We start from the raw sequence: 14,668 nt of genomic DNA on the forward strand, positions 1-14,668 counted from the left end.
AAACAAGAATCAAAATTAGGACAGTGGGGAGGACAACAATTCATTTTGTAAATACATTATCTATGATTAAAAATAGCTCTAGGCACTGTGAGTGGAACCAGCCGGTCAGGCGCAGGGCTCTCCCCTTTCTGCAGCTTAGCAGGATTCCTTTTATCATCCCGGCCAGTTGTTTAATGCTTATATAACAGACTGTGCTGCATTTGTACGATTCCATTGGTCTCTTGAGTGTATTGTATTATGTTTTGAGGATATAATTGCACTCATTTACTCGTAAGTGACCCCTAGGCAGGTTAAATCAGTGGAGATATTTCTGAACTGAAGTCAGAAAAGCACGTGCATCGTTATCCCTGGAGGTGCTTAATTTGTAAAAGAAAACAATAGGTGCCAGTGCACCACACATTGCCACTGTCAATCACAGTACTTACATAATTACTAACCATCACACTCCTACTGTGACTATTCAGACTGCTCGGGTCTCCCAAAGCTATAAGAATGGCATGGGTGGCATAAAATAGTTATTAATGTATATTGAATTAATATTCAACTGTTGTTCTGCTCATCTTTAAATTACACAAACAGTGCCGCAGAATTATATTTCATGGCTTGAATCCACAGTTTTCAAAATTAGCTCCCACTACATCAGCTACCAAGCATAGAGGAGAACCATTCGCCCCTTGGTTCTCCGAAGCACTAAGACTTGAAAAACAAGCACGCAGGAAGATCTGGCGCAGACATTATTGGGACCTGGAAAAGAAAAGATATAAATCTGCACTTGCTAAATATAAAAAGGTGGTCATAAATGAAAAATGTCTCTACTATACCCAACAAATTGAAAATGCTGGCAATTCCAGCAAAGAATTGTTTCAGGTCATAACGAAGCTAACTACAGTTACTAAAAACAATTCCAATACGCACAGTAAAGACTTCTGTGATACTCTTGCCTGGACCTTCAGAAAAAAAGGTTCATCAAATCTTTGACCTTTTCGATAAATCTAACGACATGATGGAGACTGACGTTCAGGAAGAGACTGATTAATCCCCGCTCACAGGGGCAGATTTATGAAGGCCTTGCGCCATGGGAAAAAGTGACGCACCGGTGGCGCAAGGCCTTCATAAATCTGCCCCACAGTTTTTACCCCGACTTCACCTAACCATATAGCCTCTCTCCTTCTTGCTGCTAAATTGGGCTCTCCTGATGACCCATGACCCCCGAAGATCCTAAAACTTGCAAGTCAGTCTATTGCATCTCACCTTTCATCTGTGTTTAATCAAATGTTTGAGCAAGGGATATTTCCTACTCTTTGGAAACAAGCCTGCATTCTCCCGCTCATAAAAAAAAACCTACTCTTGATTCTAACGATCCTGCCAACTATCGTCCCATCTCGAGACTTCCCCTGCCAGCAAACATTGTTGAGAAAATAATCAATGCAGAGATATCCAACTTTATTCTCAATAATCAGATCCTAGACCAGAGTAGATTTGGGTTTAGAGCCAACCATAGTACAGAGATGGCACTGATAAAAACTACTGAGGAAATAAGAATGGCATTAGATAGTAGAGGTTCAGCAGCTCTTACACTGCTGGAACCTATCCACAGCGTTCGACACTGTGAACCACAGGCTACTGGTCCACCATCTGAGCGCCATGGGAGTTAAAGGTAATGCTCTTGCCCTGTTAACATCTTTTCTGTTGGAGAGATCCCAAACTCTGAACCATGGCCAGTTTAAATCTTCACCCTTAACGTTACCATGCGGTGTTCCACAGGGCTCCTCATTAAGCTCAACGCCATTTAACATATATGTTGCAGAACTTGCCTCCTTAATCAAGAGTTTTAACCTAAAACTAACATCCTACGCTGACGACACCCAACTGGTTGTATCTGCTGTGGACAATAATGTCATCTATTCTGCAAGGCTACATGACTGTGTGATTGTCCTAAGTAGCTGGATGGTTAGACATTGCCTAAAGTTGAACTCAAGCAAAACCGAGTTTATACTATTTGGCAATCTCTCTCCAGCATGGTCCCCTGTCTGATGTCCCAATAGTCTGGGTTCCTCCCCTCTTCCGGTAACTAGAGCTAAATACTTAGGCTTTATTGTGGATAACAAGCTCAGATATGAGGCTCAGGTTTCCAAGGTAGTGCCGCTCAATGGATTAGAGCGGCAGACCCTGATGCAGAGGTCTAGCCCGGGACCAGGGTTCAATTCCCCGCCCCGGCGGGTCTTGGGCTAAAAAATTCCACGGACCTGATAATTCTCGCCTCGGTGCCTATTCCAATCATGGAGTCCCACTCTGCAACTCTGGGCAATAGCTTGCTTAATCTCCACAACGGCCCCCACAACGCTAAGGATGCCAGGCCTCCACCTTGGGGGTGCCCAGGAGTGGACACCTCACAGGGAAAGCCAGGATAGGTTCCACAGCGGTATTCGTACAAGCGCCTTGAGACCCTTGCGGGTGAGTAGTGCGCTATACAAGTATCAATTTACATTTACATCTTCTTTTTTTACCATCAAAACCTTAAGGAGAATGTTCCTTTCATCCCCAGAAACACCAGGAAAACGGTGGTCTCTGCACTAGTCCTGTCAAAACTAGACTATTGCAACAGCTTCTACATGAGCCTCCAAGGAAAACTAATTCGGAAACTCCAGATGGTGCAATATGCAGATGCCAGACTGGTTCTGGACATTCCTAAATATCAGTCGGTAACTTCAGGAAACCGGGACCGACATTGGCTCCCTGTTCATCAGCTAATTAAATTTAAAGCGCTCTCTGTGGCCCTAAGGCCTCGAGGAGAGAAGGTTCAAAAATGTTATTGACATTTTTTTATTGGCATTCCCCAAAAAGACATCTTTGGTCTGCTTGTGCTAGACTGGTTACTACTACAAGAATCAGGAAAGTGAATTGGGAAGGAAGGAGCTTTACTAGCGGCGCAGCTAGGTTGTGGAATTCTCTTTCACTATATAGTAGGGCCATACCCATCCTCCTTGCCTTCAGAAAGGAACTTAAAACAAGGCTATTCAACAACAAGCTAGCTCTCGGCTCAGTATGCTCATTTTCAGTTAAGCGCTAAGACACCCACCAGTAATGGTGCGCTATATAAAATTAAATACCATAACTGGCAGTTGTCATAAGTGCCGGTGTTGGCAATTAAGTGCCAGTGCTCTGCACTGGAAACCACCAGCTCAAATTAAGCACTGCATATCAGGCAAGGAAATTGTGCTTTTTTGCATGTTGCACATTGGTCATTATTTCTACTTGTCAGAATCATTTTAAGGACTTTTGGCACCACAAGCAAAGACCTATTTTGGGGCCCCCTGTTCTGAATATCCTTGAATTGTATTAACCATTTCTGCTAATTCAAGCCTACCAAGATACCAAACAATAGTGAAGTATACCTTTAATTATCAGAAACAGGGTCAAACAAAAACAGCCACACTGTGCCTTGGCTGGAGCCCCATAATCCTTAAGATAGCAAGAGGTAGAGAAAGTCTTAGGTAAAGGTAGAAAGACACAGGGAAGAGGTTGGGACAGAGAAATAGAGATGATGTAGAGAGTCATCACTTTCCTATGGGCCCTTTGGAAGATGGGGGCACCGTCCAATCACCCACTTTGCCCATACCTTAAAACTTCACAGCTACCTGTCCTGACAAAGCCCAGAAATACATACTGTGGCTTAATTAGAGATTTTGAGTTGGAGGAGGAAGCAAACAGACTGTGTCTTTGAGGAAGGAACATCATGGAATGGGTTTATTACAAGAAGCAGGGTTGTCACTTAAAGGAGGGAGCCATTGGCCCATCTGGTTTTGTCTTTACATAACTGAAGGAACACCTGTGTAAGACAATTTCGATATATTGTACTCTGATATCATGAGTCATTGATTGTCACATGAGCCGGGTAGGGGTGGTTTGGGAGGAGGAGGAGGGAAAGAAAAGCAGGTGCAGACCTATAAGGATAGCAACTTGGTACTTTTTGTACTATTACAAGCTAGCATTACCTCCTGGGACCTCTCGTCTCCCATTCCTTTCCAAATTAGGTGTGCCAGCCAAAGTGCTGCCATTCTGCTTCAGTTATTGCAACACGTTTGCTGTCTTCCCTAGACTCTTTTATCATGCCTCCATCACTTATAGGGGAGTCATCCCACATGCATTCTGGTGTGACTCTCAAGATAGTCTATTTCTCTTAGTTTGCACCTATGGTAGTTCCAGAGGTTGGTCGTAAATGTTAAAGTTGTATTTTTCATCGCTCTGGGCACGTTTGGGGAATGCTCCTCCCACACACCTGAAAGATATGGAATACGTGCAGCAGAGGTGGGGAGCTGAACATGCCTTGCCTGATGAGAAGCCTCATTTGTGAGAATTCAGGTTAGAGAAATGGTTGGTGCTGCTAGGAGGAGAACGAAGACCACCAGCACTGTAGGGTGCAGTAATGCTACAGAGTCTCATACGATGGAGTAAACCAATATGTCAAAGATGGGACTTCCAGCAGATAAACAGACTCTTGATTAGGCAATTTGTAGAGTGCAAACAAATGCCCGAATGTGTCAAGGCACTAATGTTAGTCTACTGTGTAAGGAGAAGCATTGCATGGTCATTGCTCTAAAGGAGGCATTACAATGAAAAGAGCCAGGACTTCAAGGCTCTTCCCATCAGGAGTAGGCAACATCTGTGGGAGTACACCTTAGTGACATGGATGCATGGCACCAATGCCAAGCACAGCTGTAGACACTATGGAAAGGGGGTATGGATCACTACTGAGGGTGTCAATATGGGACTAAGCAGTTGTTGTGAATTAGCTGTGATGCAGTGTTTGTTTATGTTTTGGATAATAAGAGGATCTCCCAATAAAAAAAAGTGTTGCCCAAAAGGAAACAAAAGAGCTGGCCTCCCCAGCATGCTTTGGATGCCAAGGGCCCTTGGCAGAAAGCTCCAACTCAGACTATAAAGATATGGACCTTGGGTTAGATCTATAATACGATTTTGGGATCACAAATGCTAACATTCACAAAAAAACTGTTTTTGTGACTGCAAAATGGCTTTTAGGTATGGATTAAACCAATTTTATGAGTTGGAAAAGCCATTTTCACTCACAAAATAGATTTGCTGATCCATGCTGAATTGCAATTAGAAAAGGATTTGAATGGGGCTTTTCCTCCTAACGGTGATTTGGTATGGCATTTAATAGGGTGGCAAACTACAAACCATTGATCAGCTACCAATTCCCTCAAAATAGTTGAGACCTGATTTACTATTAATCTTAGGTGACCAGAGAAACACTGCATACACCTGCTGATAGTTTCCCAAACAGGAACTTGTATTTATTTTTTTGGCACTACCTAATCATTCAAGGTAGACAGTCTGCTTTAAAAAATAAAAAAATCTTATTTGGGAATGCAAACACAGAGCTGATGGTTCACTGCTATTTGAAGGCTACCATCCCTGTGATTATAGCTAATCTCAGGGGGTCACATATAGCGACCTTCTTAATTAATATTCATTAAGTATGTCTCTACTCAATCAATCAATCAATCAATCACGACATTTGTATAGCGCGCTACTCACCCCGAAGGGTCTCAAGGCGCTGGGGGAGAGGGGTACGTTACTGCTCGAACAGCCAGGTCTTGAGCTGCTTCCTGAAGGAGAGATGGTCTTGGGTCAGCCGAAGGTGGATGGGGAGGGAGTTCCAAGTCTTGGCTGCCAGGTAGGAGAAGGATCTTCCTCCGGCGGTGGCTCTGCGGATGCGTGGTACAGTGGCGAGGGCGTGGCTGGTCGATCGTAGCTGGCGGGTGGGCGTGTAGAAGGTCAGGCGGTCGTTGAGGTACTTGGGGCCCAGGTCGTGGAGAGCCTTCTGTGCGTGGGTGAGGAGTCTGAACGTGATTCTCTTGCTGACGGGGAGCCAGTGCAGGTCTCTCAGGTGTCCGGTGATGTGGCTGTGTCAGGGGATGTCCAGGATGAGTCGTGCGGAGGCGTTCTGGATGCGTTGGAGTCTTTTTTGAAGTTTGGCTGTGGTTCCGGCGTAGAGGGTGTTCCCATAGTCCAGTCGGCTGGTGACGAGTGCCTGGGTAACGGTCTTCCTGGTTTCGGTGGGGATCCATCTGAAGATCTTGCGGGGCATGCGCAGGGTGTTGAAGCATGATGAGGAGACGGCGTTGACTTGTCTGGTCATCGAGGGGGAGAAGGCCAGGCTGAAACCCAGGTTGCGTGCGTGGTCCGTTGGTTTGGGAGTGGTGCCCAGGTCAGGGGGCCACCAGGAATCGTCCCAGGCAGAGGGGGATGATCCTAGGATGAGGACTTCCGTCTTGTCTGAGTTCAGTTTCAGGCGGCTGTTCTTCATCCACTCGGCAACGTCTTTCATCCCTTTGTGTAGGCTGGCTCTGGCAGTGGCGGGGTCGTTGGTGAGGGAGAGGATCAGTTGGGTGTTGTCGGCGTAGGAGATGATGTTGAGGTTGTGTTGTCGTGCGATGGCTGCGAGGGGGCTCATGTAGACGTTGAAGAGGGTTGGGCTGAGTGATGATCCTTGTGGTACGCCGCAGATGACTTCGGTGGCCTCGGATATGAACGGGGGAGGCGGACTCTCTGGGTTCTTCCGGTGAGGAACGAGATGATCCACTCCAGTGCCTTCTCTTGGATTCCGATGTTGCTGAGGCGCTGCACTAGGGTGCGGTGGCAGACAGTGTTGAACGCAGCAGAGAGGTCCAGGAGGATGAGGGCCGCTGTTTCCCCGTTGTCGATCAGGGATCTGATGTCGTCGGTGGCTGCGATCAGGGCGGTCTCGGTGCTGTGATTGGCCCGAAACCCGGACTGCGAGGGGTCGAGGGATCCGTTCGTCTCGAGGAAGGCGGCGAGCTGTCTGTTGACGGTCTTCTCGATGACTTTGGCAGGAAAAGGAAGGAGCGAGATGGGACGGTAGTTCTGAGGTCGGTGGGGTCCGCCGTTGGTTTCTTCAGGAGGGCGCTGAGCTCGGCGTGCTTCCAGCTCTCCGGGAAGGTGGCGGTGTGGAAGGAGGTGTTGATGATGTCCCGGAGATGGGGTGCGATGATGGCGTCGGCCTTGTTGAAGACGTGGTGGGGGCAGGGGTCGGTGGGGGATCCGGAGTGAATGGTGTTCATCGTGCGGGTGGTGTCTTCGGTGCAGATCGGGGTCTAGTTGCAGAGAGTTGTGGTGGCGGGCGTTGGTTCGGTGGTAGGGTGCGTGGTTTGTGCGTCGAAGCTGTTGTGTATGTCGGCGATCTTGCAGTGGAAGAACGAGGCGAGTGAGTTGCAGAGGTCTTGCGAGGGAGTGATGTCGTTGTTTCCGGCGCTGGGGTTGGAGAACTCTTTGACGATGCTGAAGAGTTCCTTGCTGTCGTGGGCGTTGTTGTCCAGTCGTTCTTTGAGTGCTGTCTTCTTGGTAGCGCGGATCAGCTGATGGTGTTTGTGGGTGGCGTGCTTGAGGGCGGTCCTGTTGTCTGTGGTCTGGTCGAGCCGCCAGGCTTTCTCGAGGGTGCGGCAGTTCTTCTTGGAGTCCTTGAGTTCGTCAGTGAACCAGGGGGTTTTCTTGCTGCCGGGTGTGCTGGGAGGGTTCTTTAGTGGTGCAAGGTCATCGGCGCAGGCGGTCAGCCACTTGGTGAGGTTGCTGGCTGCTTCGTTGGGGTCCGTTGTGCTGGTGGGAGGGTTCTGGCTGAGGGAGGCCGTGAGCTGCTCGGCGGTGATCTTGCTCCAGCTCCGGCGAGGAACCTGTTGCGGGTGGTGGTGAGTCGTGGTTCTTCTGAAGCTGAAGTGGACGCAGCTATGGTCAGTCCTGTGGAGTCCGGTGGAGTGGCTGAAGGAGATGTGCTTGCTGGATGAGAAGACGGGGTCAAGCGTGTGGCCGGCGTAGTGGGTGGGGGTGTTCACCAGTTGCTTGAGACCGAGGTTGGCGAGGTTGTCCAGCAGGGTAGTGGTGTTTCTGTTATTGTTGTTCTCCAGGTGGAAGTTGAGGACCCCTAGGAGGATGTAGTCAGCGGAGGGAAGGGCGTGCGGGCTGATGAAGTCTGCGATGTCTTCGCTGAATTGTGTGCGTGGTTCCGGGGGTCTGTAGATGAGGGTGCCTCTGAGGGTGGTCTTGGGGTCGGTGTGTATCTGGAAGTGGAGGTGTTCGGCAGCGGTGAAGGTTTCGTCGGAGTTGGTCGAGATGCGGATGGTGTTCTTGTGTACGATGGCGATGCCTTCTCCCGTCTGGTTGACGCGGTCCCTCCGGATGATCTTGTATCCGTCCGGGATGGCTATGGCGATGTCGGGCGCTGAGGAGGCGTTCATCCAGGTTTCTGTGAGGAAGGCGACGTCTGGTGCTGTTGTGTCGAGCAGGTTCCAGAGTTCGACGGCGTGCCTGTGGACGGAGCGAGTGTTGAGCAGGATGCACTTCAGGTGGTTGCTGCTGGTGTCTGGCTTGGCGGGAGCGGTGCCGGTCCGGAGGCAGGTGAATTTGCAGTCTTGGCAGGTGATGGGTCCGTGGGTGCGTCTCGGGGTGGCTCGGTAGCAGGCGGGGTTGCGGCCGGCATTGAGTGCGTTGAGGGTGCTGGGGTCGTAAGCCCGTCGTGTTGGCTGGCGTACCTCTACTGAGATTCTCTGCAACTGGAAATTTTGTGATGTGACTCATCTGTACATAATTTCAATTGCAAAATTTGAGATAGATTGCAAACACTTTTTGCAACCTGTCTCTTAGTATATCTGCCCCTTTAACTCAGTTGCTGAAGAACACTAAGGCAGTTGATGTCAGGGCAGCATACCATAACATCCATGAAAAGGAATCCTGCAAGGCCATGCAGGATGTCTCCTAGTTCTTCACTTCACCATAAGATTAGGGACCTAAATGTGCAAAGCTGTATCGAATCACTGATCTCCTTTCATATCTTACGGCCAACGTGGGATTTCTGTAGTAGGAGGCAGGCTCCTGCACCAGTGACACCATATTTCTTCAGTCCCTAAGCTCCCACGTTGTACATTACAGACATAATGTTCGCCTGCCTAAAGTGATACAGACATCTATTCATTGAATATGATCAATCAACTCTTAACGAGAGAATAAACCCAAAAAGTAGTTTGTGGAACAGAATTCCTTTTACCGGGGAGGAGCTACGCGCGCATCCAGGATGGCCGCGTGAGCACAGGGCTCCCGAGTCGCTCGCTGCCCTCCGCATATATCCTGAAAGATATCCTGACTTTTACCACGAGTGCTTGCAGATGAACCTCAGCTGATATCTTAGCCATTTTCAAAATTTCATTTGGACTTCGGGAACCGCAGATAAGCCGTTCGGAGTTTCCGGGGTCCGTCCCTCGGCGACACCGGGAGCTGGCACACCAAACCGCCGGGGAGCAATTGAACAACAGCGGCCTGAGGGGTTTTCCCTGTTGCCCTGAGTTGACTTTCGGTTTCGTTTCTGGGCCGCTGCCTTCTTCGACTGAGTACTTGCCTCGCTCCCCCATCGGTGTCCAGCCTAACTCTGCTTCCTGACTACATGCCAACTGTTCTGAGGGTCTGGGTGTTGGACTGAGCTGTTGCCTCTGCCCTTTCAGCCCACTTTCATTTTTTGCAGTGGTCTGTGGTGAGCGGCCATTTTCACCAGGTCTTGCGGGCCCCTTCGGGGCTCACCATTTAACATGACCACCAGGCCTGACAACGAGAAGCGGAAGACTAAGACGCCTCTACGCGGGGGACCGATTCAAACCAATGTCATGGATGGCTATACCCAACCCAAGGGGTCCCCCGGTGGTGCCAGTCGAGCTTTTGAGGGCCCCACTGACGACCCTACTACGTCGGCCGAATTGACTTTGCAGGACGTCATGGGCGCCAATGCCAACATGCAGGCTTCACTTGGTCAACAATATGAGGCTCTCGCTCTTAAAATAGACACTGTAGCAGTTGATGTTACTTTAATCAGAGCTGATTTGTCGAAGACCAATGAAAGGGTCAAGTCGCTAGACCTGAAGACTTCTAGCCTCACGACCGATGTCTCTGATCTGCAGACGGAAGTTGGACGCTTGCGCTCCTCCAACGATCTCATGGTCCATCGCCTGGAGGATTTTGAGAATAGGGCCCGGCGCAACAACATACGCCTTATCGGGGTCCCTCAAACCTCTGGTGCCTTGGCCACTGATCTGCTCGTGGAGGACATCGTCTTGAATCATCTGGTCCCCACAGGCCTGAGTAAGTTCTTTGCTGTGGAGCGTGCCCATCGAGTACCGGGCGGGAAGCCAAAATCAGGTGCCACGCCGAGACCTATCATCGCCAGGATCTTCAACTTTAGGGACAGGGACACCATCCTACAGCCCTCGAGAGTAAGTGGCCCCGTCAAATTCGAGAACACGATGGTGAGTTTCTACCCGGACTTCTCGCAGCTTGTTCAGAGACAGAGGATGGGGTTTCAGGGAGTGAAACGAAGGCTGCGAGACTTGGGCCTGAAATACGCAATGCTCTTTCCAACCAGGCTGCGGGTCGAATATGAAGATCGGACTTTCTTCTTTGATCGTCCCGACGGAGCTAGTGACTGGCTGGATGCCCTCCCCAAACGAACGGACTCATCCGGGCATCCTGGTGGAGCCGAGGGTGGCGTATCGGAACAAGAGTGACACTGTGTTTCCTGATCTCTGAACATTCGCGTACTATTCTGCTGGGTTTGAACTTTCGTCTATTATTGTACCCTATTGTCATGTACCCGGGGGTGGCGGGGGGGGGACTCTTTTCTCCTCAGGGGTTTCTTTTCGTAGACTAGTTTAATGAAGGGGCGACAGGCACACTGCAAGTTGGGGTGGCTTTTGAGTCTAACGCAGGGGTGCAGGGTGGGGGGATTTGTAACGGGTTCTCTTTGGGGGGTGGTAGGGGGTTCTTGGGTGTTTGTGGGTTTCTTTCAAGGCAACGGTATCGTATATTTTCTTGAATAGGTCATTGTGTTCGTTGTGGGGTGGACTCTGCACATCTCTTTGTGATGGGGGTTAGTGGGTTGAAATTAATGTGTTGGAATGTCAATGGGTTGGGGGATAGGATAAAACGGGGTGTGGTCTTGCAGCTATTGAGGCGCCTCTCCCCCGATATTGTGTTGTTGCAGGAAACGCATCTGGTTGGGAACACTTGCCATGCCATGAATCGGAGAGGGTATCGCCTGGTGGCACATTCTGGATTTACATCTGGCTCTAGGGGTGTGGGTATCCTTGTCAGGTCCTCCCTCCCCATGGCAATCGATGATGTGCTTCTCGACGATAGGGGGCGCTATGCCGCTCTCACTGGTAGATGGGAGGGGAGGACGGTTTCATTTGTCACTGTCTATGTTCCGCCGGGTCTACAGACCTCGACTTTTGCTGATCTTGGGCGTGTAGTACTGGGGCTCCCTGAGGGCACTTTGGTGATAGGTGGAGACTTCAATTCAGTTGTCTCCGGTGACATGGATCGCTACCCCCCCAGAGATCTCCCCAAGTCGCAATCCTGGCTGAGTGGGTTCCTGGAGACGCTAGGTCTGGTGGACTGTTGGAGGTTGCTACACCCGAATCAGACGCAATATACCTTTCACTCTGGTGCCCATGGCAGTCTGTCCAGGCTCGACTACATTCTGTTACCTGCGGCGCTGCCCTCCTCCGTTGCAGAGGTAAGACACCTCGCCAGGGGCATATCTGACCACTCCCCAGTCTGGCTTAGCATGGATACTACCATGAGTAATGAGGGACGGGTCGCCCCTATAAACCCCTGGTTTCTCCGCAATCCCAAGACCCGTACCAAATTGGTGAAATCCCTTGATCATTATTTTGTAGAAAATGTGGGGTCTGTGTCATCTGCTGTATCGTTGTGGGAGGCGTTTAAGACTGTGATACGTGGGCAGGCTTTATCTTTGATCGCCCCCGCCAAGAAAAGTAAGCATGAAGAGGTGGTCCGTCTTGAGGCGGAGATAACTGCACTAGAGAGTGACTTGGAGCGTGGAGTGTCCCGTGCCAAACTTCATTCCCTCAGCCTCAAACAATTAGATTATAAGGCCCTGGTTACTGATGCTGCGAAGGTCGTGAGCAGGGAACAGCAGGGCAGACTGTATGATGTCGGGGATAAGGCGGGTAAATTGATCGCGTGGCTGGACAAGAAAGAAAGGGCGAGTCGTGTAGTTCCTGTGATTGAGAACCTTGATGGAGTGTGTGTGACTGACCCGGCTGCGATTGTTGAATGCTTTGCGGAACACTTCCGAACTGTGTATGCTCCGGTCTCTGACAGACCAGAGGCTGACTCTCATTTGCTGCTTCACGACATTACCTTGCCCTGCCTGTCTGTGGCTGACAGAGACCTAATGGACGCGGTGCTGTCGGCTGACGAGGTGGCTACCGCCATTCGTTCAATCCGCTGTGGCAAGGCCATGGGCCCTAATGGTCTGCCCACTGAACTGTATAAATTGTGCCCAGACAAACTGGCTCCATATCTTCGTGATATGTTTCTAGAGTCCCGCGACTCTGGCTCCCTCACTCATGACCAGTGTCTCGCTACTGTTGTAGTGATCCACAAGGAGGGAAAGCCACGGGATCGCTGCTCGTCTTATAGACCGATCTCGCTTCTAAACGCTGAACCGAAAATTCTGGCTAAGGTATTAGCTAACCGCCTTACGAACGTTATCAGCGACCTAGTCCATCCGGATCAGTCCGGTTTTATCCCGCATCGTAACACGGCGCTTAACCTACGGCGCTTACACGGTGTTCTCGCGAGGGCGGCGTCACTTCGTGAACCGGCCATCTTGGCTTCCTTGGATGCAACGATGGCATTCGATACTCTTGAGTGGCCTTATCTCTGGGCCGCTCTTGTGAAATTCGGATTCGGCCCCGGGTTCATCGGCTGGGTGAAACTTTTATATGCGGAGCCCCTTGCGCAGGTGGTGGTGAATGGTCGGGTCTCGGCGTCTTTTGTTCTCGGTAGAGGCACGCGGCAGGGCTGCCCGTTGTCACCACTGCTTTTCGCACTTGCTCTTGAACCGCTGGCTGCCTGGCTGCGCTGGGAGCCCTCGCTTAAGGGGATTCGGTTGTCCCCGGACTTTGAGGATCATGTCTCGCTCTACGCGTACAATATTTTATTGTACCTTACATCCCCCCGAAAATCTCTGAATGTTTTGTTCGATGTGCTCACTTCGTTTGGGAAAAATTCGGGCCTTGTTATTAAATGGACTAAATCCTGTGTATACGTGCTCTCGGGCGGTCCCCCTCTCTTGCCTCGCAGGTGCCCCATTCGGGTCTCTCCGACGGGCTTTAAGTACCTAGGGATCTTTGTATCTTTAGACTCTGCGGCTCGCTACGCCCATAATCTGCTCCCCCCCCTTCAAAGATTGCGGCTTGACGTTGAGCGCTGGCGCGGGCTGCCGCTATCGCCGCTCGGGTGCGCGGCCCTTTTTAAAATGATGGCCCTGCCGAGGTTTTTGTACGCACTTCAGAATACGTTCGATATTATTCCGGCGAGCTACTTTAGAGAGATTGAAGGCCTGCAGAGACGGTTAATTTGGGATGGACGTTTGCGTATTTCCCTCGCCAAACTCACTCTTCCCATGTATGATGGGGGTATCGCGTTACCGGATCTTAGGCGTTACTATTGGGCCTCGCAACTGAGTGCGATCAATCATGCGACATATGCGCCTGCTCCTAACCCGGCGTACGAGATGGACAAGTATTTGCTACCGGGTGGGGATTACAGAAGGGAGCTCTACTCCAAGGCGGCGGGCAGGGATTTATCTGGTCCTACCAAGATTGCTGTACGAGTGTGGCATGCTGCGACTGCGTCTGTGGGTTGGGAAGATCGATTGACTTGTGCAACCCCCTTGTATGCTTCTGAAAGACTGGGATGTCTCTGTAAAATGAAAGGGTTTGACAAATGGGACGTGATTGGTATTAGCTGCGTGGGCGATCTTTGGGTCAAGGGCGAAATTAAGACCTTTGCAGCACTGCAGACAGAATATGAATTGAGTGACAGGGAATTCTTCCGATACAAGCAGATTCACCATGCCTTGAGTTCGGTTCTCCCTGCGTGTACAGTCGTGCCCGAGTCCTCCCCCCTTGAAGATAGGCTCCTTGACGGCCACGTCCCCGACAGTACCATTTCCCTGATATATAAGAAGTTGATCAACACCCGAATGGATCTGTTAGTACGTCTTAGAGAAGCCTGGACCGGTGACGGTTTGGAGCTGGACGACGAGGATTGGCAAGCTGCATTATCCTCCCATAAGGAGGTCGCGATTCCTGCCCGTCTCCGTTTCGTTCAGCTCAAAATCTTACATCGTGTATACATCACTGGTCCGCACTTGATTCGCATGGGTTTTTCCTCGGACGGGTTATGTAAGCGCGGTTGTGGGATGCTTGGTACTTTCCTACATATACTTTGGGAGTGTCCGGAGGTGGTGCAGTTTTGGAATAATGTGCATGCAGTGATGGGTAGAGTCACGGGGGTGGTGCTGCAGCCTGAGGCCAGGCGATGCCTGTTGAATGTGTGGGAACCAAATGATTATAGTGCGGCCCAGACCCAGTGGGCGACACGGGAATATGATTGCCAAAAGGGATGTAGCGCAATTGTGGGGTTCCCAGCGCCCGCCCACGTTATCGGTATGGATGGAAAATATGGACTGGTGTATGTTTAGGGAGAAGACTGTTTATGTGGCGCGGGGAAAACCTAGAAAATGGAATAGTGTCTGGAGCCAATGAACCGCATA

The 14,668-nt window shown here is 50.3% G+C and overlaps 1 protein-coding gene across 3 annotated transcripts in view; it reads right to left on the reverse strand.

The window, feature by feature from the left end:
- The window catches only part of MYLK3 (myosin light chain kinase 3), a 557,372-nt gene that overhangs the window by 211,347 nt on the left and 331,357 nt on the right, over window positions 1-14,668 (reverse strand). The gene's annotated exons all lie outside the window — the stretch shown is intronic.

Source organism: Lissotriton helveticus, chromosome 12 (genome assembly GCF_964261635.1).
Source record: "Lissotriton helveticus chromosome 12, aLisHel1.1, whole genome shotgun sequence".
Classification (NCBI taxonomy): domain Eukaryota; kingdom Metazoa; phylum Chordata; class Amphibia; order Caudata; family Salamandridae; genus Lissotriton; species Lissotriton helveticus.